Below are 26,787 nucleotides of genomic sequence, written 5' to 3' on the forward strand. Positions count from 1 at the left end.
CAGAAATGCTAATAAAAATGGGCTGCATGGTGGTGCAGATGTTAGCACTGTTGCCTCGCAGCACGAAGGTTGCAGGTTCGAAACTTGGCTGCGGCCTTTCTGCGTGGAGTTGCTTGTTCTCCCCATGCATGCGTGGGATTCCCCCGAATACTCCGGTTTCCCCCACAGATCACAACATGCCCTATATTGCAAGTCGATTTGGATAAAAACGTCTGCCAAATAAATAAACATAAACATAAAAACACACAATTATGTGAAGCTGGAACAATTAAAATACTGTACATTAATTTCTGTAATTTAACTAGACTGAGAGACCATGTAAAGGCTCAGGAACCTTTACAGGTATTTCTATTTGCAATTTTAAATTGTAGCTGATTGGGGTCTTGTTGAATATCACACAGTGACCTTTTAATAGTCTAAATAAGTGTAATGTTCCTGTTAGTAGTTCCTCCTGTTAGGTTCTTATTTATTTAAATAATTCAGGTTCATAAAAACATTTGGACTTACATTTTATTATGTCCCAGTTATTAGTCATTTATATTTCACTACTGTAGCAATTTATAGTAAATTAAGTAAGTTTAATTAATCAATTTTTCTTGCATTCTTTAATGAAACAAAGTAAGTAAGTAGTTATTTTTCTTTGTAATAAGTTACTTTTATAATCTCATAACTCTGTAAGTAACTGTTACTTTTTCACATAGTAATGATTAACTATAACTAATTACTTTTTAAAAGTAACTTTCCCAACACTGGATGTGAGGGAGCAGGAGGAGAAAAATGTGTGGGGATGGGGAGGAATGGCTGGTTGGACTTAAGCCCTCCAGGGAGGTATCCACTTCTGACGATGGTGAATACTACTTGGCTCAAAAAAAGATTTCAAAATATGAAAAAGTTGCAAGTTGTTTTACTTGAAGGCCTTGGTTGTTGTCCCAACCCCCCCCCCCCCCCCCAACCCCCCCACCCACCCACCCACACCCACACACACACACATTTTTAAAAACAGACGGCACGTTTTTGGAAACCTTGGTTTTTGTTCCACAGACAACAAGCCTTTATGGCAGTCTTGCAGCCAAAAAGGGAACTGTCTTGTTAATTTCTTTGGTAGGTTCAATAATTTTATACTTGGGGTTTGCACTCAGAAAATAACCTAATGCAGTCTGGTAAGAAGGCCTTTAACTTCTCTGTTTTCTTTTATTTGGGGTATCTGCCTAAGACACAATCTCTCTGGGCTAACCAGCTTCCTCCCTGCCTGTCTGGGTTTACTGGGACCGCATGCAGACCAGTTTGCTGCATTCAAAGGATGCCAGTAACAACATTTAACTCCTTTTCTTTTATCTCAGCTTCCATTGCTAAATGTAAGAACATGCTCATGGATAGATTCCAGTGTTCTTAGGATAGACTATTAACACATTCCTTTTCATCTCGCCTCCACCATATTGTTTACAGCGGTTCCTTTTGCTTTCACACCACATTTACAGAGCATTGCAAAAGTCTGTTCACATTCATGTGCCACTTAGTGTTGGTCCCTGACAGAAAAGCTCTAAGTAAAAAGTTTAAGTTTTTGGTTGTAAGGTGTTAAAATGTGTGCATGTTCACTGTAACTAGATGAGTAGCGGAGTCTGTGTTACTATATCGGTTCATTATTCAAACAGATGGGATAATGTAGTCTATGTTTTACATAACAAGTAACAAATAGAAACTTGTGTTTATGATACATTACTCATGATTTTAATCTTGAGAGGCGCTATATAAAAATAGTTTCTTCTTCTATTACTGGGACAGCAGTAGCTCAGGAGATAGAGCGGGTTGTCCAGTAATTGGAAGGTTGCAGGTTCAATGCCAGTTTGACCAGAGAATGCTGATGTTGTGTCCTTGGGCAGGACCGCCTTGCCTGCTGGTGGTGGTCGTAGGAATTGGTGTAGTCAGTGTTAGGCAGGCCTCACCTCTGTCAGTGCATCCCAGGGCAGCTGTGGCTACATCAAAGCTCATCTCCAATAGCATTGTGTGTGTCACTGGGTGAATGACTGATTGCGTTGTGAAGTGCCTTGGGGTGTTGTAGAACCCTAAGAAGGCACTGTACAAATACGGGCAACCCTAACCCAATACCATTTACCATTTACATTCCACTAGATCAATGGACTGATAAGCATAAAATGTTTTATGGCTGTGTCTCAATTCAGGGTCTGCATCCTACCTCGGCCGGATTCGTCGGCCGGTTACGTCACAGCGCCGCGACTCGGCCTGTCCCAATTCGAAGACTCCTTCAAATGCGGTCGACGAATGCGGCCTTCTTTTCGCCTGAATGAAGGATGGGTCGGGTGTATCCTTCAATAGGTAGCATTTCCCAAGATGCCTTGCGGGCCGGCCGGCAGAAAAACTTAAAAACAATGGCGGACAGTGAAGCGGGAGCTGTCGGAGAGGATTGCGCTTATAAATGTAAGTATAAACTTGAAAACTGTCAGTTTAAGGACTTTTTGTGATACATGAACGTTATTTTAGTTAGAAATGTTACAGTAAAAGTGCTTGTATTGCGGTCTCGGCTCGTATGTTCGGCCGCGCTCGGTGTCGTACTTCTCCCACTACGTTTCCCCCTGATTTTAATAGAAGTTTGTATTTTAGGACCAAAAGAGAAAACCAGGGAATTTATTAAGCTTAGGGCGGAGATGGACCACATGATCACCGGAGCAAAGTATTCGGCGGCTGTGGCATGGAGGTACAATAACATCTCATATTTTAAAAACTCGTTTGAGTATATTTTTTTCTGCGAAAACATGAAAGGAATAACCCGTTGTCCTCTTTTCTCTTCCTGTTTCTTTTCTTACATGTTTGTTAAGACTATTCTGGAGAAAATGGGCATCCAGGGGAAGGTGCCAGCGATGAGCTTCTGGAGCTGATCAGGGAGGATATGAGGCTGCAGAGCAGCAGAGAGCACAGGAGAGAAGGAAGAACTTTGACAGCTTTTTACTTTGCTAGAAAAAAATGGTTAATGAAGATTAAACATGTACATGTAAAAGAAATATCTAAATAAAATCAGTTCTGCATTAAACTCTTGAATTTTATTTTTGTTTACAAATGAGAATTGTTTACTAGAGGGTATCCGCTGGGTCTTGAAAAGTCTTAAAAGGTGATCAATCGGTTTTGGTCAAAGTAAGACCCTTAGAAAGTATTAAAAACTATTATCACATCTTTGCTCAGGCTCAGCTAGTCTAAAGTATTTTCTCTGAATTAGCTCTCCAACAGTCAAGGAAATGATTAACCCCCAGAGACCCACGGTTGTAGTATTACAACATCAGATTTAAGTCTACAAAAATAAACCTTCCCCATTTTTTTTCTTTTTAAAACCACATTTACATTGCTAATAGGTCCTATTCAGTTCTGCAACACTATTGGCTGTTAAAATGTGTAAATAGGCCCGTTTATCTGGCCTCCTAGAACAACATGTGAAAGGTTAAAAAATATTTTGCAGTTGTTTTCTAAATTTGGGTTTCTGGGGGTTAAAAAGCTAAATAAAACGTCGAGCTCCATCGTTTAAGGTTCCTTCTGCCTTCTGCCCAGCGGTTCCACGGTTGCTAGGCGACGGAACGTTCGCCGAGGGAGTTCATGAAGGCTAGGCCTGTCCAAATTCACAGCCGTTAACATCCGGTCTACCCGGCCGACGGAGGACGCAGCCCACGTCGGCCGGGTGGGCTGGGTCCTTCGAAGGATGCAGACCCTGAATTGAGACACAGCCTATATGTGTAGCGACATGAATGGCCTCATTTGTGACCCAAAGGTCACACTTCCCCAGCTAGGTTGAGCTGGGTCAAGCTGTACTTCTGTCCACAGATTATCCATCACAGGAGACGTAAAGTCTGCTAAAACCATCTTTAATCTGACTGCCTTTTATCTTTCTGCTGTTCCGTCCCAAGACGAAGGACACTTCAAGATTTAAAATATTCATTTTTTATAAACTCTTTTCACTGTGTATTACAAGGTTCATAAATAATCATCATAAATAATCATCATGGTTCATTATAAATGTATTTAATTACTGAAATGACTTATTATTCTTTGGTTAATAATAACAATTATTTATGATAATCAGTAATGTTTGATCAGTAACCAGAAGGTCATGTACACGTGTACACACCATGCAGGGGACTGAATCAGGGTAAAGGTAACTGCACCTCACATGTCTTTGCTCCATAGCCAAAGCTTTCTGTCTCTGAGAGGGCGTGTTCTGAGGTTTTGTTAAAACCAAAAACTCCTCAGTTCAAGTTCAGTTCTGAACCAACCAAAGACTCTCTGTGGCACGAGAGTCCCAGAGGACAAGGGTCGGCTGCCCGAAGCCTCACTAAGCTGTTCTGGCACGCCGATAGAATCGCTCTGAATAAATGCCACCTGCACCAGCTGACGCAAAACTCCTTCAGAGTTATTGATTTTTTGAGATGCAACCAGTTCCATCAGTCGTTGTGACCCAGAGACATCTCAGGACCGATTTGGTCGCACCAAGGTTCCTCTACCCACCTCGTGCTCGGAGGTCATCATCTCCTCCTGACATCTCGGATCCAACAGGGGGTCTCCTAACTGGTTGAGATAGACACTTCCGACAGATAGCGTCCAATGCTGTTCTCTCTAAGAAACAACTTAGTTAGCTGCAAAACAACTCTTTAACCCAGAACGCGTTTCTCTCTCTGATAGGAACCTTCTGAGATTCCATCCACGCATCCAAACGCACACATTTCTATTTAGTTTTCACCCAGACACAGGTTGTTTTTAACACCAAGTTTTAATATCAAAGCTGTTATAAATTGTCACTTATAAATGTCATTTTTAAATTGTCATCTTTAAATTGTTAGTAATAAATTCTTAACTTTTTAAACCTGACTCTTCTTTGAAATGAAACACAGAATGATGTATATTTGGTTATTGAACAAGCAAAGATTCCATTAAGTCTTCTGGTAATAAATAAACTTTTGCTATTAATTTAAATCTCTTAAATTAAATATTAATCTTTGGATTAAATATAGACCAAGCAGGTTGAAGTATTAACTTCTATCCATTGTATAAATATCCTGGATATTTATACATGATATAAGCTTCATATGCTAATATTGTTTGATCTTTCTCAGGATCTAACAAAGCTGATGGTAAACAGCATTAAATCCTAGTATGTAGATTGTCAATGCGACATATGAATAGACGAACGAGTACTAAGTGGACAACTAGGCATAATAAAATAAGTTATGACATCAAAGTTAAGCCCACTACACTTTATCTGTTGTTCACTTGTCCTCTTTCCATATTTATAAAAGGTCTTAACAAAAATCAACATAGGTTGAGTTCAATGGTGTACTTCAAAACATACATTCCTTTTCTTGTCTCTTATAAAGTAACACAACATTGATCGACCTTTTTTATTCATTAACCACACAGATGAATCTGGAAATACTGTAAATCCTCTAATAGAGGCCCGGGCCAGTATTTGACTCACGCTCATCAAGCTCCAGGCCTTTATTGGACGGAGGACCAGAATTAGAGGCAGGCCTCAATTTCTATTTGAGCAAAATGAACTAATGGTTCGCTGGAGTTTTTGACAATTAAAATTGCGGCCACATTTTCAAAGTTAAACACATTTCTTTTAACAACGGTAGTTTCTGCTTCAGCCCCCCCCCCCCCCCCCCCCCCCCCCGCACAGCGGCCGCAAACTCACTGATGCGCCTGCAGCCTCTCAGAGTTCCTGCTGCTCTAAACATTAAGATAATTATTTCATTTTCTCTTCCTCACTTCTGATTACCTTCAATGGTGTCTGTTTGTTGCAACCACCAGGTACAAAAACTAACTTGTTTTTTTTAGTCTATTTTTCTGTTCTCTCTGTTTATTATCTTCCTGCATCTCCTCTCAGTCCTAAAGAAAAACTCCTACCTGGCTTCATATATATTCACCTTATGAGTTACCTTTGAACTACAGTTCTAAAAGATCTACCGACCGCAAAAACAGCGGAGTGCTCGCCGGCCACATCAGTGATCGGTGTGTCACCGAGGACAAAAGAGGTGATGCGCCCCGATCCACAGCAGCAAAACGCATCAGGCACAAATAAAGAATAAAAGACAGAAAGCATAAAAGGAAATGAGCCGACATGAACGATCGCATGTTAAATTAGTTTTGAGGTGGCGACACCTGATTTGATAATGTTACTGTGGCCGTGCTCAGGACGCAGATGTCTGGAGCGCGTCAACAATCAGAGCTTTGCATGCGCAAGCTGGTTAAGGTTAGGATGGGGGTGAGGGGAATGTTAAATTGCAAGAGGGTAAACGTCACAATTTGGTTAAATGTCCGTTTTACGACGGGTGTCAGTACCGACGCTCTGGCACAGCGCGTTGCCTCCCGACGCTCAGGAGCTTGTCACCTGCAGACAGCAGGCTGCTGTCTTTTCTGAGGACTGCATCTTGCCGGCCATTATCACGTGACAGCGACTAGTTGATGACAGGCATAAAAAGTCACTATAGAGCGGTGAAGTCGACTGGTGACTAGTTCATACAACCCATGCTACTGCTCCCCAGAGTGTTCTGCAGCATAATCAGCACGTTCTCTTTGAACTTGATATCAAATTTTCGCCTCCTCTTCATCTCCGCAAGGTTAAAGTTATCCTCGCGGTCTATCACTGGCAAATCAAAAGTGAGACGGATGACACAACCACCCCCCGTACTTGTTTGTTACCACATTCCACCCGGCCACAATGAAAAACCGGCCATTATTCACCTCCGCCGACTACGACACCGGCCAAAATATGATACCTGGCAGTTAATTAAATACAGACTAATATTAGAGGATTTACGGTAAGTAACAAAACTACTAATATTCACAGAATCGATGCAAAAGACCTTTGGAAAGCAGGAAGTGCTTTTGCTCAAAATCACTCAAAGAGCAAGTCACCCCCAAATCCACTTTTTTGCTGATAACTATAGAAATGGTTGTCTAATCGTGCTGTAGAAACATCTAGTCAATAATTTGGCACTTTAGAACATCTTAGTTAAAATTTAAATAATCTGCCTAAAACTTTCAGTAGTGCAGTGCTTCAGGTAAAACTTTGTACTGCATTTGAATTTAAATCTGCCATTGCTATTGGCTAAGAGATACCGTATGACGTTAGCTGGTACCATATGATGTCAGTGTTGCTGTGAGCCTGAGTGTGTGTATTTGTTAGCGACTCCACCCTCTCGGTCTGACAGCAAACACCTCCTTGTGGCGCATTTTTCAAACAGGAAATGGGAGTTGAGTTAGACTCTGGTAGAGGGGGACTTACTTTTTAAGAAATCTTAGACTGCTTGCTTGGAAATGAAGTATGAGTGTGTCCACAATATATACATGACCTGAGTTAGACCACAATTAGTAAAAGATCTGACCAAATCTTCTGACTGGTCCATCATGTCTTTGATCCGAGGAGTGTTGTAGTGCATTTGACCAGACTTTCTCATGTTCTTGACAGAAAATTAACATGACAGTAATGTTAGAGCATTTGTGTGGTCAACAGTGACAATTAGAGACAGATTTTATTTATTTTTTATATGAAAGGAAATTCTTCCACTGGGGCACAGTCAAGGCAATGGAATGCAAGAAGAAACTAGCAGAGAAAAATGGAGATGATGAAGAGAAAAGAGAAGAAGCTGAAGCATTAGGCTTAACAAATGATGGGTTGAAATAGTGTGAGTACCATCTCGCGAAAGTAGCGCTGCTTTCTCCGTTTTTATCTCGGTGTCTAACAGCTTTTTAGCCTCATATTTATCTTATGATGTCTGATACAAATTACATGAGTGCAGGAAAACTAGTGAGCTCAAACTACAAATTAAATGAGGTCTGCATTTTAGAACCATAAGCTTTCAGTCGTCATGTGATGGTGTAAAGTGGCAGAGTGGAGGGTGGATTTTTGGAAATGGTGTCGGTTTTATGGAAATTAACACAACTAGGCCTCAGTGGGATAGATGGTTCATACAAATGTTACTCAGATGATTCTCTTTATCTCTCTGAGCGCGAGCGTGTGTGTGTGTGTGTGTGTGTGTGTGTGTGTGTGTGTGTGTGTGTGTGTGTGTGTGTGTGTGTGTGTGTGTGTGTGTGTGTGTGTGTGTGTGTGTGTGTGTGTGTGTGTGCATACGCGAGCATATCAGTTTGAAACAAAAACAAACAACATATTTTTCCCTCTGAAGGATTGGAGAGTTTTGTTTTTCATTATAAAATTTTTGTGATTGTCTCTTGCTTGTTGTGCCATTGTGGTGTATGCATTAATACTTTATCACTTCATTACTTTTCTGATTATGAGGTTTAAAGTGCCAGAAGCGATCCTCCGATGAGACCAATAAGATCAGCAATAATCTCAGGGAAACAATTGCTGTTGTCCATGAATGTAGGAGATGTGATTGTCCACTTTTTTCTTTGAGCTCATTATTGGAGTGGCCCAAAGAAGTTTTGGTAATCTGCTTGTTTGGAGATCAAACAACAAAACACTCCTTCATTTTATTTTAGAATTATTTTTGTTTTGGGCTTATTTATGGTGTGACAAAACTACAAGGTCCATGATGCAACAGGATAGCAACCCTATCAGAATTGGTCAATAAACATTTAGGCCCAATCCCATTACTCGCACGTCCACCCTTGCACCCTTAAACTGCATGTTCCAGTCCAGGAGTGCAAGTGCATTGGGTGTCCTGATCCTCAAGTGCAGAAGTTGACCACGCCCCTTTTACACCCTTGATCTGCAGTTGGCCCAAGTCTGCATCGATGCAAAATTGGGTGAAGGGTTTTACCCACAATCCATTGCTGCATAGGAATTTTGAGAAGAAGGTCAAGTGCTCAAGTGCTTTTTCTGAAGCTATGTATTTTCAAACAAAAGAAGTTAATTTTAGGATGATTAATGGTATTTATTAATGCTCTAAATGTTTTAGACTAACCCCTTCCTTGTACTGCACATGAAAGAATTGTGAAATGACCGCAAAACGTACTACGTGCCAATTAGCCGCCATTATAGTGGATGAGTTCCTTTCCACCAGCAGCTAAAATTATGCACGTGCCCCAGAAAAAAGGACATGCAATCATTACCCTCAGAGTCTATTTTGACACTCAACACTTCCCAAACATGTCAAATTCCGCAGATGAGATCGGGTCAGATGGGAAGTCAAACACAAAAACAGTGTAAAACATCCAAAATCCTTTATAATAAAGAGGATGTGCTGTGATGTGCCTCTCCCTGGGCTGCCACCTTACTGTGGTAGAGAGGTTTGAGTGCCCCAATGATCCTAGGAGCTAAGTTGCCTGAGGCTTTATGCCTCTGGTAGGGTCACCCATGGCAAACAGGTCCTAGGTGAGGGATCAGACAAAGAGCAGCCCAAAGACCTCTTATGATGAATTATATAAATGGAAACCATGAACACCATGTTCAGACATAAAGGTGTCCATATGTGCTCTTGGCACAAGGATACCTTAGGTCGCAGCTCGATGATCGACTTTGTTGTTGTTTCATCTGACCTGCGGCCGCATGTCTTGGACACTCAGGTTAAGAGAGGGGCGGAGCTGTCAACTGACCACTACCTGGTGGTGAGTAGGCTCAGGTGGTGGGGGAGGATGCCGGTCAGACCAGGCAGGCCAAAACGTATTGCAAGTGTCTGCTGGGAATGTCTGGCAGAGTCTTCTGTCAGAAGGTGCTTCAATTCCCATCTCCGACAGAACTTCCAAAATGTTCCAGGGGAAGCGGGGGACACTGAGTCTGAATAGACCCTGTTCCGTGCCTCCATTGTTGAGGCGGCCGACCGGAGCTGTGGTCTCAGGATCGTTGGTGCCTGTCGTGGTGGCAGCAATCCAAAGCTCTGATGGAACATTCTGCCCACAGGACAAATGTAAGTCATGTACACCACAAACCTGCCCTAAATGGAAGAGTGGCAATAAGAAAGCCATTGTCGACAGAAAAACACAAAAAGAGCAATTTGCAAGGAGTCATGCAAGGGACACAGGACATGTGTGGGTGCAGGTGTTCTGATCCAAACAGACCAAACATGAACTATTTCCTTATGTGTGGCAGAAAAGAAATGCTGCTCATCCCCACTGTGAAACATGGTGGTGGCAACATCATGCTGTGGGGATGCTTTTTGTCACACCCTGTCCTGTCTCTCCATTTGGTTCAGCCTGTGTCCCTGTTGATTGCTCCCACCTGCCTCTTGTTTCCCAATTACCCAAGCTCCCAGCCCTCCTGTATTTAAACCCCTCCAGTCCTTTGTCTCTTGTTGCTTCATTGTTTCCATGTCCTGCGTGCGTGAATCATTAAAACCCTTTCAGTTGTCCAGTTTGTCTGCCTGCCTGCTTTCTCCCCTGCATTTGGATCCTCACCTCCGCTCCACTCACCAGCGCACCCTGACAGAATGAAGCAACCCCCAGTTGAAGGACCCAGCGGGGAGATTCTCCCGAGGGAGTACCTGCTCCAGTGGCTCGCTCCAAGCCACCACCCAGCTTCTCCAGCTCCAGCTCCAGCTCCGCCTCGCCGCGGACGACGGCGTCAGCGTGCACCCTCGGCCTTCCTCTCCACCCTCCCAGCGCCTGATGAGAGACCGGATCGCGAGACGCGTTCGGATCACTCCAGTTACGTGGGCACCCGTCTGGCTGTGTGCTCCCCCGGCGTTGGTCCACGGCGTGGGGAGAGACGCCGGGCTGCCCCGCAGTCCTGTGTACCGGGATGGAGTTGTGTGCCCGCCGCTGCCCCTGCTCTGCGCAGCAGTTTGGACAAGCCCCCGGCCAGACCTCCGACCCAATCGGCGCCTCCGTCATCTGCTGAGGGAGGAGCATTGGCCGCAGCCCAGCTGACTGAGCTCGTCAGTCTCCAGGCGGAGCTTGGCCGGTTCCGCCAGCTCATCAGCTTCCAGGAATCCCGCCTGGACGCTCTATCCTCCTCATCTCAGGACCAGACGAGCGAGCATGGTGTTCACCCAGCGGAGCTCGCCGATCTCCGGGCTAAGCTGGCCCAGCTCCATTGGACCCTCAGCCTTAAGGAGCGTCAGCTGGACGGTCTGTCCTCCCTGCTTTCACAGTTCTCAGCACCACCTGCTCTGTCGCAGCCAGCTCCAGCAGTGGCCCCGGTGGACGCTCCGCATCCAGTTCCAGCGGTGGTCCCGGAGGTCGCACCGCATCTGGTCCAGCCTGGCCAGGCAGCTCCTCCTGCAGCAGCTCTGCCTCCAGCCCAGAAACTGATGATACCGGTCCGGAAGCAGGCGGTCCCGGCCCAAAAGCAGAAGGTTCGGGCCCCGAAGCAGACGGTTCCGGTTCCGGCCCAGAAGCCGAAGGTTCGGGCGTCGAAGCAGACAGTTCCGGTTCCGGCCCAGAAGCAGACGGTTCTGACCCCGAAGCAGATGGTTCTGGTTCCGGACCAGAAGTCGACGCCTCCGGACCCAAAGCCGACGCCCCCGGACCTGAAGTCGATGGAAGTCGACGCTCGTTCCTGTCCTGAAGTCGACGCCCGTTCCTGTCCTGAAGTCGACGCCCGTTCCTGTCCTGAAGTCGACGCCCGTTCCTGTCCTGAAGTCGACGCCCGTTCCTGTCCAGAAGTCGACGCCCGTTCCTGTCCAGAAGTCGACGCCCGTGCCTGTCCAGAAGTCGACGCCCGTGCCTGTCCAGAAGTCGACGCCCGTGCCTGTCCAGAAGTCGACGCCCGTTCCTGTCCAGAAGTCGACGCCCGTGCCTGTCCAGAAGTCGACGCCCGTTCCTGTCCAGAAGTCGACGCCCGTTCCTGTCCAGAAGTCGACGCCCATTCCTGTCCAGAAGTCGACGCCCCTGATGACGTCTCCTCTGAAGTCTGCTCGTCCGACGACGTCGCCGCCTCCCAAGTCTGCTCGTCCGACGACGTCGCCGCCTCCCAAGTCTGCTCGTCCGACGACGTCGCCGCCTCCCAAGTCTGCTCGTCTGACGACGTCTCGTCTGACGACGTCGCCTCTGAAGTCGCCGCCTCTGAAGTCGTCTCGTCTGACGACGTCGCCTCTGAAGTCGCCGCCTCTGAAGTCGTCTCGTCTGACGACGTCGCCTCTGAAGTCGCCGCCTCTGAAGTCGTCTCGTCTGACGACGTCGCCTCTGAAGTCGCCGCCTCTGAAGTCGGCTCGTCTGACGACGTCGCCTCTGAAGTCGCCTGCTCTGCAGTCGGCTCGTCCGATGACATCGCCTCTGCAGTCGGCTCGTCCGATAACGTCACCTCCTCCTCCGAAGTCGGCTCGTCTGAAGTTGCCTCGTCTGAGGATGCTCTTTCCAGTCCAGAGGTCGACGCTCTCTCCTGTCCAGAGGTCGGCGCTCTCTCCTGTCCAGAGGTCGGCGCTCTCTCCTGTCCAGAGGTCGGCGCTCTCTCCTGTCCAGAGGTCGGCGCTCTCTCCTGTCCAGAGGTCGGCGCTCTCTCCTGTCCAGAGGTCGGCGCTTTCTCCTGTCCAGAGGTCGGCGCTCTCTCCTGTCCAGAGGTCGGCGCTCTCTCCTGTCCAGAGGTCGGCGCTGTCTCCTGTCCAGAGGTCGGCGCTGTCTCCTGTCCAGAGGTCGGCGCTGTCTCCTGTCCAGAGGTCGGCGCTCTCTCCTGTCCAGAGGTCGGCGCTCTCTCCTGTCCAGAGGTCGGCGCTCTCTCCTGTCCAGAGGTCGGCGCTCTCTCCTGTCCAGAGGTCGGCGCTCTCTCCTGTCCAGAGGTCGGCGCTCCCTCTAGTCCGACGTCTCCACCGTCTCCAGTGCCAACGGTGGTTCTGGAGGTCATACCGTATCCGGTCCAGCTCTTCTACGAGTCTCCGGTCCAGCCCGTCCAAGGGGCTTTGTCCCCGGCCCAGTCTACAGAGCTCCTCTGCCATAGACGCCGGCCCCCAGGAGCCCGTCGTCGCCTCCTCCTCTACCCCAGGCGCAGGCCCCCAAGAGCCCGTCGTCGCCTCCTCCTCTGCCCCAGGCGCAGGCCCCCAAGAGCCCGTCGTCGCCTCCTCCTCTGCCCCAGGCGCAGGCCCCCAAGAGCCCGTCGTCGCCTCCTCCTCTGCCCCAGGCGCAGGCCCCCAAGAGCCCGTCGTTGCCTCCTCCTCTGCCCCAGGCGCAGGCCCCCAAGAGCCCGTCGTCGTCATTGCCTCCTGATCATCGGGCCCTCTGTCCCTCTCGGCCCTCCATCCGGGTTCCCCTCCTCCGGCCCTGTTCTGTGTTCCTGTGGGCTTCTGGAAGCCGCCCTTTGAGGGGGGGGGTACTGTCACACCCTGTCCTGTCTCTCCATTTGGTTCAGCCTGTGTCCCTGTTGATTGCTCCCACCTGCCTCTTGTTTCCCAATCACCCAAGCTCCCAGCCCTCCTGTATTTAAACCCCTCCAGTCCTTTGTCTCTTGTTGCTTCATTGTTTCCATGTCCTGCGTGCGTGAATCATTAAAACCCTTTCAGTTGTCCAGTTTGTCTGCCTGCCTGCTTTCTCCCCTGCATTTGGATCCTCACCTCCGCTCCACTCACCAGCGCACCCTGACACTTTTCTTTTAGCAAGGTCAGGAAAGCTGGGAAGTTCTGGAACATAAAGTAGTGGAGGCAGCAAAGGGCTTGAGACTGAAGAGATTCATCTACCAAAAGGACAATGATCAGGTGCAATAGAATGGTTTAGATAAACTAATTTATGTTAGAATGGACCAGTCTAATTCCAGACCTAAATCCCAGCATCTGTGGCAAGACTAGCTGTTCACAGATTCTCTACATCCAATCTGGATGAGCTTGAGTGATTTTGCAGCAAAGAAAAGGCAAAAATGTCATTCTAGATGTGCAAAGCAGGTGGAGACGTACGCCCAAAAGTAGTGCAGCTGTGATTGCAGCGAAAGATGGGTCTACAAAGAATTGATGTTAGGGTTTGAATACAAATGAATGCAATACTTTCAGATTTTTTATTTGATTAATATTTTAAAAACCACGAATGATGAATTATGTACACAAGTTTAAGGGGAATGAAAATGTTTGCAAGGCACTGCATCTCAAATACATCTAGTTCTTGGATTTGAAATAAATTAGAATTTTGGCTATTTTTGTTACAAATTGTTTTTATGGTTAGATTTAGATGCGGCTGAAGTTAAATTAACACTAAGATATCAGTTTATGTAAATTGGTTAGCCAGGGAATACATTGTGCCTGGAGAGAGAGAGAGAGAGAGAGAGAGAGAGAGAGAGAGAGAGAGAGAGAGAGAGAGAGAGAGAGAGAGAGAGAGAGAGTTTTCAGGTGTGATGTTGAACAAAATGGCAAAAGAAAATACCTCATTTATATACACAGAGACACGGGCTTAATGAAACAGAAGCTCTTCTTTGAAAACTGGCACATTTCACAAAGTAATGATAAAGCAGTCCATAGACTAAAGAGATATTTATAGATTTTTTTTCATGATTTTAACAACATCTTTAAAAAGAAAACTTCAAGAACACTGAAGAGGTGCACTCACTGATTAAACACTATTAAGTTTTTGGGTCTAGAAGCTATAACATGGTGTATTTAAATCACTTTCTATGTTATCTAAAGGTGAAAAACTATATAACTAAAAAATACTTCTTTTTGCTAATCATTTGGGTAACACATTTGATTGAGGCTTAAACAAACAGACAAATCAATATTTAATGATATTTCACAAGTTTTTTTCTTAACAGTCTGTTCAAAACAGCAGGCAGATGTTGTCTATTTTTTCTTGTTTGTTTGTTTTACAAATTTACCAAGTTCTTTTTTATAGTCCATAAACGACTGAAATTGAGCTGTCAGTGTTTCTCTTCACACTTTGGGCCAGTTTTACTGATCTCTGGACTGGCTTGTGTTGGAATAGAAAACTGCCACTATATCTATTCATCTACTCAAGCCTAACGCTGAATCTGACAATGCTTGTATCAATTAAAAGAATAATTTTAGTCTTCCGCAGTTACACTATTCATTTGATGTCTGTTCTTTACTTTATATGCGTTGACTTGAAATTGAACCGACTTTTATTTTCAAGACTATTTAAAAATCAATCAGAATTCAGAAACCATAAAAACATTTTGGAATCATCAGATACTCACTGGTTTATTTCCCTTTTGGCAATTTTGTGTGTGTCACACGATCAAAAACATGGATCCTAAACTTGCAGACAGGTAGCAGATCCCAACGGCACCACAGCCCTTGTTTCATAACAGCAAAACAAACATCTGACAAATGACTGTGCCTATATGTTTACAGGAGTTAGCATGCCATTACTCATACAAGAATAAATATCATTTTGATAACAATGTATTGTTATGATTGTTATATTGAGATGTTACAGCAAACTGGGACAATAAAACTGATTACCGTTTGGAGTCAGCCTAATTAGATTTTTTTCACCTTATAAAAGCGTAATACATCTGGAACGCACTCAATTCTACAGATACTGTGAACAAACCAGTGCTTATTAAGTACTAAACAGTCAACTGGGTGAACAGGGGAAAATATGAGAGTTTATTAGTCAGGTAGACCAATGTGTGTAATTTTGCATAGAAGCTGATGGAAATAGAGGATATTCTAAATATAAAAAGTGAGCCCAGGGTTGCACGCTGTGGAACACTACATGCAGATTTTTGTAGGAAATTTTAGAAGTCTGATGGAAGCGGCTGGGATGAGGATCAGCACCTCCGAATCTGAGACCATGGTTCTTGACCGGAAAAGGGTGGCTTGCCAATTCCGGGTCGGGGGAGAGGTCCTACCTCAAGTGGAGGAGTTTAAGTATATCAGGGTCTTGTTCACGAGCGAGGGCAGGAGGGATCGGGAGATCGACAGGCGGATTGGTTCGGCGTCTGCAGTGATGCGGACGCTGAGCCGATCTGTCGTGGTGAAGAGGGAGCTGAGCCAGAAAGCCAGGCTCTCGATTTACCGGTCGATCTACGTCCCAATCATCACCTATGGTCATGAGCTTTGGGTAATGACCGAAAGAACGAGATCGCGGATACAAGCGGCCGAAATGAGTTTCCTCCGTAGGGTGGCCGGGCTCAGCCTTAGAGATTGGGTGAGGAGCTCGGACATTCGGGAGGGACTCGGAGTAGAACCGCTGCTCCTCCGGATCAAAAGGAGTCAGTTGAGGTGGTTTGGGCATCTGGTCAGCATGCCTCCTGGACGCCAACCTGGGGAGGTGTTTTGGGCATGTCCTGCCGGCTGGAGGTCCCCGGGTCGACCCAGGACACGTTGGAGAGGTTACATCTCCAGTCTGGTCCGGGAACGCCTTGGGGTCCTGCCGGAGGAGCTGGTGGAGGTGGCCGGGGAGAGGACGGTCTGGAGCTCCCTAGTTGGGATGCTGCCCCCACGACCCGGGCCCGGATAAGCGGAGGAAAACGACAACGACAGTTAGGAAGGAATGACTATGGTAAACTATTTAGAATCAGCCGTCATCAGTGGGTTTTTATAGACTAGAGTCGCTTTAAGGTCATCGCTAGAACTATTATCATGTGTCGGACATAGTAGAGTCCCCTAATTTTATACAGATTTTGAAGTTCCTGAGTTTCTGCTAGTGATAGGAAAAAAATTACCAGAGGATCAACAACCTTCTTACCTTCTCAATAGCCTAGTGGTAAAGTGTCCACCCTGGGACTGGGAGACCGAGTTTCAAATCCCGGTCAGCTCATACCAAAGACTTTAAAAATGAGGCCCAATGCCTCCCTGCTTGACACTCAGTTTTGAGAGGCTGGATTGGAGGGTTAAACCACCAAATAGTTCCAGAGCATGACCAAAGCTGCAGCTCACCTCTCCCCATGTGGGTGGGTCAAATACAGAGATGAGTTTTACCAGTGTCTGATAATGGGACTTTAACTTTGACTTTAACTTTAACAAAGTAGAGATGACAGTGGCTCAAAGATTACTGGCGACTGATTTTTGACAAAATAGGGTTAATAAGCAGTGGTTTGCAAAAGCTGCAGCAACACTGCACCAAACAAGACGATAAGTCTTCACAGGGAGCATAAAGGAGAACATTTGGAAAGATATTTCAAACCGATACAGGTACAACCTTATTTATCATAGAGAAACTGACAGTCATATTGCAGGAACCGTGCTCAGTTAGTGTTTTGCCACCTGTTTAACTACTCTGGAATTGATAAGGAATTGGATCGGTAGACAGAATCGACAATGCCATTGATATTGATTAAAAAAACGTACCAAATCCCACCCCTAGTACCTTACCTCCTAGTAAGCAGGAACTCATAAAGTTCCTGAAAACAAACGTTCATCTGGCCTGGTCAAGTGGAGAGACTCGCATGTCGGGAGGGTCTTGTAAATTTACCCCGAAGTTCCGGTCATGGAAACACAGCAAATGACTAGATGTAGTAATTCTATTTAGAACAGTGGTTCCCAAAGTGGATCACTATGAACTGCACATCTAGAATTAGTGAAAAAGTGACAAAGACTTAGGTGTGCATGAAGAAGGGCTATAAAAAACAGTACTCTGTTAAAACGAGTTCCTGATTGTTTCATTACAATTCCTACTGAGGATTCTTCTCTGGATGGATTGTTTCATCGGTTGGACGATGAACAGATTGAAACTCATTCTGGTCCACACAGCCTCTGCTCTCTCATCTGCTCTGTGTCTACTAGGATTTATTCATGGCCAAGTATCAAACTTCTACCAAAACAAAGAAAGTGAAGAGGGTGACTGATGAGAGCAAAGACAGAAGTGAAAAATCTTTCCATCCACAATCAAAATGTACAGAGATTTGACTGAGCGCTATATTCTGCATATCTACATCACTTCACTCTGGCATAAGGCAGATATTTCTTATTTGGTGCTGTGTTTCCCAAATGAAAAATGTCTGCGCTGCATCGGTAATGCCCATTTAATGTTCACTGACTGATGGATGTGTGCTACCTGTGCAACAAAAGAAAATGTAGAGCCAAAAAAAAACAACCATCTGTCGCCTCAGTAAACACACAATGCAGAGCTCATTCAAGCTACAGATTTATTGGGTTTGTGTTACTTAGAAGATAAAAAATTTGCCTTTCTCCTGATTTTGTTTGGAACACTGCTACCTTTGCTCGCCCATTGTTTCCCCACCATACTTCAAGAAGACACTTTCTTCATATGCAAATGTCATTTACACAACCCCATTAAATAAATACTCTGAAACTTGAGACCTGCGGTGCACAAAATCTATGGGATAACTGTGTCAAATAAGCAGGGTTTGGCTGTAATTCTCAGTAACCCTGCATGAGATCAAGGAATTCGGGTAAGAAATGAATCCCACAGAGGGCTCAATATAGAATTTGTAATGCTAAAAGACAGATCAGAAATTGAGGAAAGACCAGTTATAAACATTAGATTTTTCTTTCACTGTCTTTGGAGCACAAACTCAGCCTTGCACAATGGGATAAAAGGATGTTGACTGACATTGACAGGAGGAAGCAAGCGAGTGGAAGAAAGGAAGAGAGATAATGGAGAAGAAAAAAAACATGATACTAAACGTGATAGAGACCGGAGGTGTCTCAGTGCAGTGACTGTCTAATGAAGCCGCCTCGCTAATTACACACATGAATGCGTTTGAACATACAGGCTCACATTGACACACATGCTCGCTGCAGGAGCAAGGTGCCTGCAGGTGTAAAAATGAGTCTATACCTGCATCATTCCAGGTATGCAAAAATAGATGGTTTACATGCAATAAATTCACAAAGTTTAATTACCAATAGAGAAAGTGTAGAATTATATACTTGAGAGAAAACAGATGGTACTAAGCAGATGAGATTAGTCAAACAGGATGAAAGAGAAGACAGGTTACCAAAATGAGACAGACTCATAGGTGGAGGACAAGTCCTCTATTCTTCAGCCAAAGTGTTTTGCTTTTGCAAACCAGCTAAACACTCCTCTAGGTGATTTTGCTACTGAGTGTCACACCCTGTCCTGTCTCCCCATTTGGTTCAGCCTTGTGTCTCGTTAATTGCTCCCACCTGCCTCTCGTTTTCCCAATCACTCTAGCTCCCTCTTGTATTTAAGCCCCTTCTGTTTTGTGTCTTGTGTCGGTTCATTGTTTCAGTGTCCTGCGTGTTTCGTATTAAAGTTTATGATAAACGTCCTACCTGTCTGCCTGTCTTCCTCCCCGCGTTTGGATCCTCGCCTCACCTCTGCACACCTCGCCCACACGCTGTGACACTGAGGACATGCTAAAATGCACTTGTTCTGACACATTTATAAACTTTAATGTACTTTTGATACAGGTGAATGTAATGAAAGTTTTAACAGGTTTTTGGATCAATAGTTTTTGGTCGATCACCTTTTAAATTCAACTGGGAACATTGTTTAAATTTTATTTTTTAATCTGTCAAAATGCTGACAAAAATATTTTGTCTTCAAAATTTAAAAGTAAACTGGCCTTTATACAATAGTTGTCAAGTTTGTACAGCCAAAGCCTCTGGCTTTTCCCATGTCTACGAGCAGAGGGGATCTGATTTTGTTTTAATGCGTAAATTGAGATTGGCACACTGCTTGACAAAACCAGAGAGCAGCACGACAACAGCATTGTTTCTCCTAATGGCTCTATTTAGCTAATCGTTTGTCTTCAGCTGTTTTGTGTTTGAATGTCAGATGAATCAGTCCGCTTGTTGGAACAGACGGAATTGAAGATCTGGTCCCAGGCAAAAAGGAGGATGACAAAAATGTGTGTCCTCTCTCTGAAACAAATAAAAGACACACCTTTAAGCTGCTTTTCACAATTAAAGATCAAGTTCACTTGTTTTTTCAGTACATTTACAGATCTCTACAAACACAAGCCAGAAGGAGTTCTGCTGTATGGCAGAGTTGCTAACAGTTGGCATCTACTAGCCAATGCTAAAACCAACAACAGCATCCCCATCATGAGTCAATATGGGTGAGTCCATGAATGTTATATGACAGTGTGATGTAGATCTGTTTTTCCATCTATTTTCTATCAATAGCTAATGCAGTAAATATGGGCAGAAGACTATTTTTACACTCAGGCTGCATGTGAAACTCGGAGTGATAAGTAATAAGTAAAAAATGGTTTCTAGTAAACTTGTTCTAATCTAATCTATCTGGTTTAATTAACCTTAAAAAATTAAACCAAAGAAAAGAAGAGGAAATATATTTGACAAACAAATCAAATTGTGTGACTGAACTGGCTGAAATGGGTCATTTTTATTTATGAAACGTTTTCCTGACCTGTCAAACCATCCCAGGAAAACATTGTTAAATTTTAATGGGATGCTCGGGAGTGCACAGCATAAAGCTGATCTCCTCCATTACCTCTTCAAAGAAGTGACGGCTTTTCTTCTTCATGGGACATTGGTGTTTCTACTGCACAGATGAGGCAATCCAAGTATGAATAAAGCTGGACAGGAACAACATGTTTCTTTTTTTTACTTCCAGTTGTAATTAATAATTAATTGGCTTTACTGTATGTCACTGGTCACTACATCTTCCCAAGCTATGCATTAATTTTACAGTTTGATTTCTGCAAACTAAATTCTTGCAAAAATAAGGGTCTAGTCCTCAGTGCATTATTTAGCATTAACGACATTTTATATAACTTTTTTACATTTTTAAATTCTTTTCTTGAGCCAGTATGTGCTAAAATGACCCTTTACACGGTCAGTGAACTGTCACTCAGACCCCACCACCCTCTGTGGCCAGAATATTGCACTTGCAACTTTAAAGTGGTGGGCCGCTAAAGTGGAGCTGACATGCCAGCAATGATGTCTGCTTCCAGTATGTTTCCTGCATGTTTAGATCATGAACACAGCGGATTTGTTTTATTTAGTAATTGCTCCTGTAGAAACTGACAAAGGCTGAGGAGACATTCCAGCAATTAGTTTAAGGTGTTAAAAGATGAACACACAGCAATGAGAAGAATTTCACTTTTGGTTTTACCACAGTGAATTAATAACGAACACTAGAGGGTGCTAAAAGCAAGCCAGAACTGCTAAGTCTCCCTTAAAAAAACAAAGACTCTCTTTATTAATGTTACCATTATTTTTAAAGTGGCAGTGCATAGTTTCCTTCCGCTAGGAGGCAGTACATACATACATTTCTGGATAGTTTTACACTATACCTTCCTGACTGTTGCTAGTTTAAAAAACATCACAGTAAATGTTGTTGCCTGTGGAGCAGAAAGCATGCAGCCTCAGCGTAACTCCTCAGACTTTGATGGTCCTTAAGTTAATGCTATAAGGGAATGCAATGTCGATTGTAGTTTTCTAGCAGCTCACTTTCTGGAAGTACTCGGGGGGGCTGCACCTGCCAGTGATGTCATCATTGTGTTTTTTTTTGTCAGTTCTGCTCTTTCACATATGTTTGGGAAAGAGTTTAGAGGTTTTGTTATTGAATTTGTGTTTCTTACTGCCAAAATGATTTTGAGCGTTGTAATGTGAGGTCTGTGATTTGTACGACCAGCCAATCCTCTAATGTGACATCATCAGCAGGCATAGGACCCCAAATTGGCCAGAAGGAAACACGGGGTCCCCCAAAGATGCTAGACCCACGTCCTATGTACTTTCAACCTGATTTTTATGGTTGTATGGTACAAAGCCGCCAATATTTTTTTAAGAACTGGACATTGTTTAATTAATTTTCAACAACGTTAGGAGAATGAAGATAAAAACTATGGATTGACTCTTTAACTATGAAGTGTCCTTATACTGTTAGGAAAAAGGGCCAGGGGTGTCTGCTTAGTTATGCATTACATAATGTTAAGCACAAATTTAAGCAGTTGCTCAGTTTCATTTAACTCTTAAATAATGCTTAATAATGCACTAAGTAGCATCAGTAAAGGGACCTCGATTGTAAAGTGTTACCCACAAATTTAAAATGTGTTTAAAATGTCATGACAAGATCAATTTGGAGACATTTGCAAACACACCTTCAATGCTATTTACAATAGTTAACAATAACATGCTGATTTTGTTCAGTTGATTATTATAATTCAACATTGTCAGTCTTACACATTTACAGCATTATACGTAGCATAGCCAAAACACTTCACTGAATGAAGGAAAAGTAATGAGACATATCTGTGTAAGTCTTCCTTTAGGATGCAGTCACACTCACTCATGTGCTGCCAGACATCACACATAAGCTTTTGTGCTGTTGCTCATAACGCATTTCCTCCTCATCATCCAAACTGTCTTGTCTGGCATCTTGGCATGAACTTCACTTTTCCTCCTCCCCATTTACTAATACTCTCTTCTCTGGTGCCCTATAGCACCACACCCCCTATCACCTTGGCAAAAAAAAAGTCTGTGTGTATCCTCTAAAAACCCTCAATAAGGTATACATTTATAGGTGCTCATCATTTTGTTGCACAGTTTGGCTATGCTTGGCAAAAAGAAAGTAAATCATTTAATTTCTCTTTTAAAAGTGACAATTGATTGTGTTTCCTGAGGGGATGTATTTGTGTGTGTTTTGACAGAGAGCGTTCTTACCTCCGACAGGCTGACAGAGGGGTGATGACTGAAGCAGGATGCTGCGGGAATACATTTCCTCAGGCTCCATTAGCAAAAATAAAACATCTGGTTGATGCAGGCCTCTTTGTCTCTATGCGAGGACTTGACTGAATAAGACTGTGATGCATTGGGACTCTGCTAGCACTTTAAATACTAAAAATGCATGTCTTGCATCCCAACCTGCCAAAGGGAGAAACCTGATGTGGCTCCATACTGTGACACCAGCAGTGAAGCAGAATGTCCCACAGCGAGCACGGTGAGCTGGGTTCTTCCTTCATCCCCTTTGGCCCAAGTGCAAAATCAGTCCATCTTACAATGTTACCAGTTTGTGCTTGTAGTTGCAATAGGTAGTGGTGAGAAAATACACACACTTCTGTGTTTTCACAAGTAACACAAGATATCTTTATGTTTTGGATAAGACAAACACATCATTTGTCACATTTTAGATTCAACATGTCCCAGATCATTTGCAGCCATTCAGCATACAGTATCAGATCATTTACGTTTTTAAAACTTGCAAAAGTAAATGTTATCATTTTTCTGCCAACACTTTGATGTGCCTTTACAAATTAGCAAGCCAGTAGAGATTTGAAGGTCTGTGAGTGTTATATAACATAATATCCTATTCAGCCCATCCCTCTAACCAACATTTCTAACCAAATCTTGTGGGATATTGGCTGTTTATAAGATGTGGAGAAGGGGAGGGGGTATAAGCTGCTCAAGCAAAGAATATCACAAGTAGACATGAAGGTACAATTCAAAATTTTGGGAAAAAGTTGACTCATTTCTGAATAAACAAAGCACACCGTGGTCATTGAACTAGCTTTTGCTACCTTTGGCAGTGTGGGCAGGTTCCAAGTCCTGGTGTGGAATTCCCAGAACCCAGTGGACCGACACCAGCAGATGAAATGATGCCCCAAATCATCACTGACTGTAGAAACTTCACCCTGGACTTCAAGCAAAGTGGATTAGGAGCCAATCCACTCCCTTATATGTTTGAATGAATTTTGCTTGGTAATTATTTGTCAACACCAGTTCTCCACGTTGCTGGTGCACCTTTTCCTATCCCACTTCAATTCAGTTTATTTATATAGTGCAAATTCACAAAATCAGTCATCTCAAGGCACTTAACAAAGCAAACGCTCCAAATGAACATGTTTATCCATGCAATGAGTTCTGTTCATTAGTCCAATTTGTTAAACATTTCCTTTTTGTAAGGAAATCCATCAGATTGCATTGAATCACTGACCTGTTTTGTCAGGGTCTTTACAGCAATCCTCACACTAAACAAGCATGTAGTGACAGTGGAGAGAAAAAACTGCACTTTAACAAGGAAAAAAACTTTGATCTAGTAGTAGCACTTTCTATGTTAAAGAAAGTAAAAAGTTTATATCAGGAAAGGGGGAATGTTCAGGGGTTGGATGTAGTGTGACTGCCGAGGGCCCCCTTCAGGGAGGTATCACAGCACCAGCAGAATGCCAGACCTGGTATAGCTTCTCTGGAGAGAAAAACACTTAGAGAAAAAAATGTTAAACAGTTGAAATGGTGCCATGGAGAGTAATGGTAGAAGAATGTAATAGAGTGTGGAAAAGTGTTCAGTATGTCCTCCAGCAGTCTAAGGTCAACTTAACTTTCTATGAATATGCTTGGATAAGACACTCCCTAAATTACCAGAGGCTGTGCTTGTTTACATGCTATAATTCTGATGCAGTGGATGGCATTCTGGCTATTTTTACTGGACTTTTTCAGCAGCTATCTTCTGAGTTGACATGCAGAGGTAACATTAAGAAATGGAATTAAACAACAACTCTTAAACTCACTTTATTTCTCAGCTTGGGCACGTCCTGAGCACAACTATTTGGATTTATATGGGGGGGGGGGGGAAAGCAGCATTTCAAACTATAAATGAGTCTATATTGCAGTCAATTTATTTAAGCAGGTCTGTGAAGCATTTACATTTCATTAGCATTTACTCAGCACTTGCTTTCATCCAAAGGAACTTACAAGTGAGGTACAAGATTTATGCTGCAGTATAGTTGGAAAACCTGACAAAACAGTAAATACTGAATGTATTTAGATTAAAGTAAAAGCAGGTTTGGCATGTCAGGGTGTTAGAAGTGTTAGAGGAGAGTTCTGTGAGGAGTTTTCAAAAGAGAGACAATCTTACTGAAAGCAATTTATATCTTGTTCAAGAAGCAGTGAAGCACAATTTAAGGAATCTGTATTGAGACCTTTTTGTGGATAAGTGTGTCAATATCACCAATCAAAGTGCACTACATGTATCTAAACCATCATTGGTTTAAGAAATGTGTACACTATATCACTGTAGCCTTTCACTGAAATTTGGTCTTTGGTTCCAAAACATTTCTAATGACCCATTACCCCAGAAGATATCAATTGAAAGGTAAAATGAAAGCATATATAGGCTGAATCCCATTTTCTAATCTGATCACAACTCTGACCTTTGACCCTAAAGTAAAAGACACATGGGACAGGGGTTAAAACATTGCACTTTGCAATGGGACATCCTGTCGCAATGCTGATACACCATCAGTTTTCACCGATTATTTTAAGTACAAAAATACTCTATTTATGTTCTCAGTTGGGCTGCGCAGTGGTGCAGTGGTTAGCGCTGTTGCCTTGCAGCATTATGCCCTGGGTTCGCTTCCCGGCCTGGGATCTTTCTGCATGGAGTTTGCATGTTCTCCCTGTGCATGCGTGGGTTCTCTCCGGGTACTCCGGCTTCCTCCCACAGTCCAAAAACATGATTGAGGTTGATTGGTCTGTCTAAATTGTCCTTAGGTGTGTGTGAGTGTGTGTGTGCATGGTTGTTTGTCCTGTGTGTCTCTGTGTTGCCCTGTGATGGACTGGCTCTCTGTCCAGGGTAAACCCCGCCTACTTGCCCGTTGACTGCTGGAGATAGGCACCAGCCCCCCCCACGGCCCTACATGGACTAAGCGGGTTCAGAAGATGGATGGATGGATGTTCTCAGTTTTTTTTATTAGAGAATCTCACGACATTTACGAGTTTCTTCGTGCGTGCAGCTCATATCGCTTAATTTCATGTCTGTGCTTTTGAATGTTTGAATGGCCAGATAATTCTAACCTTTCAATCTTATTTGCGATTACAAATACATTTGGAACACCCTCTTTTAACCTGGGATGAATGCACAAAAATTAGGAACTAGGCTAAAGAAGAGAAGAAATGAAAGGGTATTCAGCCAAAAGATGTCCTCAAAAAGGTTCCAACGTTTAGGTCTATAAATAAATAGGGTGGTGCCCTTTGCTCCTTCACAGAAAGTGCTGAAGGCACCGTACAGCAAAGAGATGCATTGATCAATCTCAATGCTTATGTATGGCCAAGAACCTTGACTAATGACCAATAGAAACAGGTCAAAAGTACCAAAGGCTGAGAAGAAGTAGGTGGATTTCGGTCTCTCACAGCAGACCCCTGCTCTCTCACAATAAACAGGCCCAGCGAGGGGATTCAAGGTTGTCTCTTTTTAGAGTTCTATCAGGCTTGGCCAGCTGGTCAGAGGTCATTGATGCATCCCAGTTCTCACCTGATAAATTATGTTTCCCACTTGGCCAGGTATGACTTGGATATCTCCAGCAGAACACCAATAATTAACATTTATTTTTAAAGCACCACTGTCGTAGTTACTTTAGTAAGAGATTGATTGCATCATGGGACCGACACAGGCACACACACCTAAGGTCAGTTTAGAACCCAACCTTTAACCTAACAATGGTTTTGTGGGAGGAAGTGCCTAGAAATGTCACACATGCACTGACAGAACATGCAAACTTCAAAAAGGAAATGCCCCAAGGGAAATTTAAACCAGTGACCTATTTCCTGTGGCGTTGCACTACCGACCAACGCACCTTCATGAAGCCCATTTGAAGGATCTTTCTGCTAAAAGCATGTCGGACTAGAGCAAAGAAAATGGGATTTGAATTTCGAGCATTTGTTTCCTCTGAAAATAAATGAAACACCACACAGGGAGTTGCTTGTCAGATTAAACTACTTAGCACACTTAATCTATTTCCCTCTGGGATTAATAAAGTATTTTTGAATTAATTGAATAAGGCCACCATGATGTGATTGAATGTATACAAAGCTGTTTTCTCTTGTTATTTCAAAACAGGGACAATGGTTTAACTGAATTTTATGGTGATTTTCTGATGGTTTCATGTATTTAAGTGTGTAATATAAAAAATGTAAAAAAAATCAAATACATTAAAGCAAGATCCTTCTGTCTTTCATCTTCATGCCATCCTCTTAGAGCAAGGCTCGGCTGATCTTTTTTATGCTTCACCTTTTTTGAGTCATTTTTGCTTTTGTCAGGATATTGAATCATCGTCTGATTTGCTTT

The 26,787-nt window shown here is 43.6% G+C and overlaps 1 long non-coding RNA gene across 1 annotated transcript; it reads left to right on the plus strand.

Annotated features, from left to right (window-relative positions):
- Positions 1 to 2,300: 2,300 nt before the first annotated feature.
- Positions 2,301 to 3,046, plus strand: LOC129163828 (uncharacterized). Its single transcript, XR_008563616.2, has 3 exons — positions 2,301 to 2,436; positions 2,620 to 2,713; positions 2,835 to 3,046. It is a non-coding gene; the product is annotated as an uncharacterized lncRNA (long non-coding RNA).
- The last annotated feature ends 23,741 nt before the right edge of the window (positions 3,047 to 26,787 follow it).

This window comes from Nothobranchius furzeri, chromosome 13 (assembly GCF_043380555.1).
Source record: "Nothobranchius furzeri strain GRZ-AD chromosome 13, NfurGRZ-RIMD1, whole genome shotgun sequence".
NCBI classification, from domain to species: domain Eukaryota; kingdom Metazoa; phylum Chordata; class Actinopteri; order Cyprinodontiformes; family Nothobranchiidae; genus Nothobranchius; species Nothobranchius furzeri.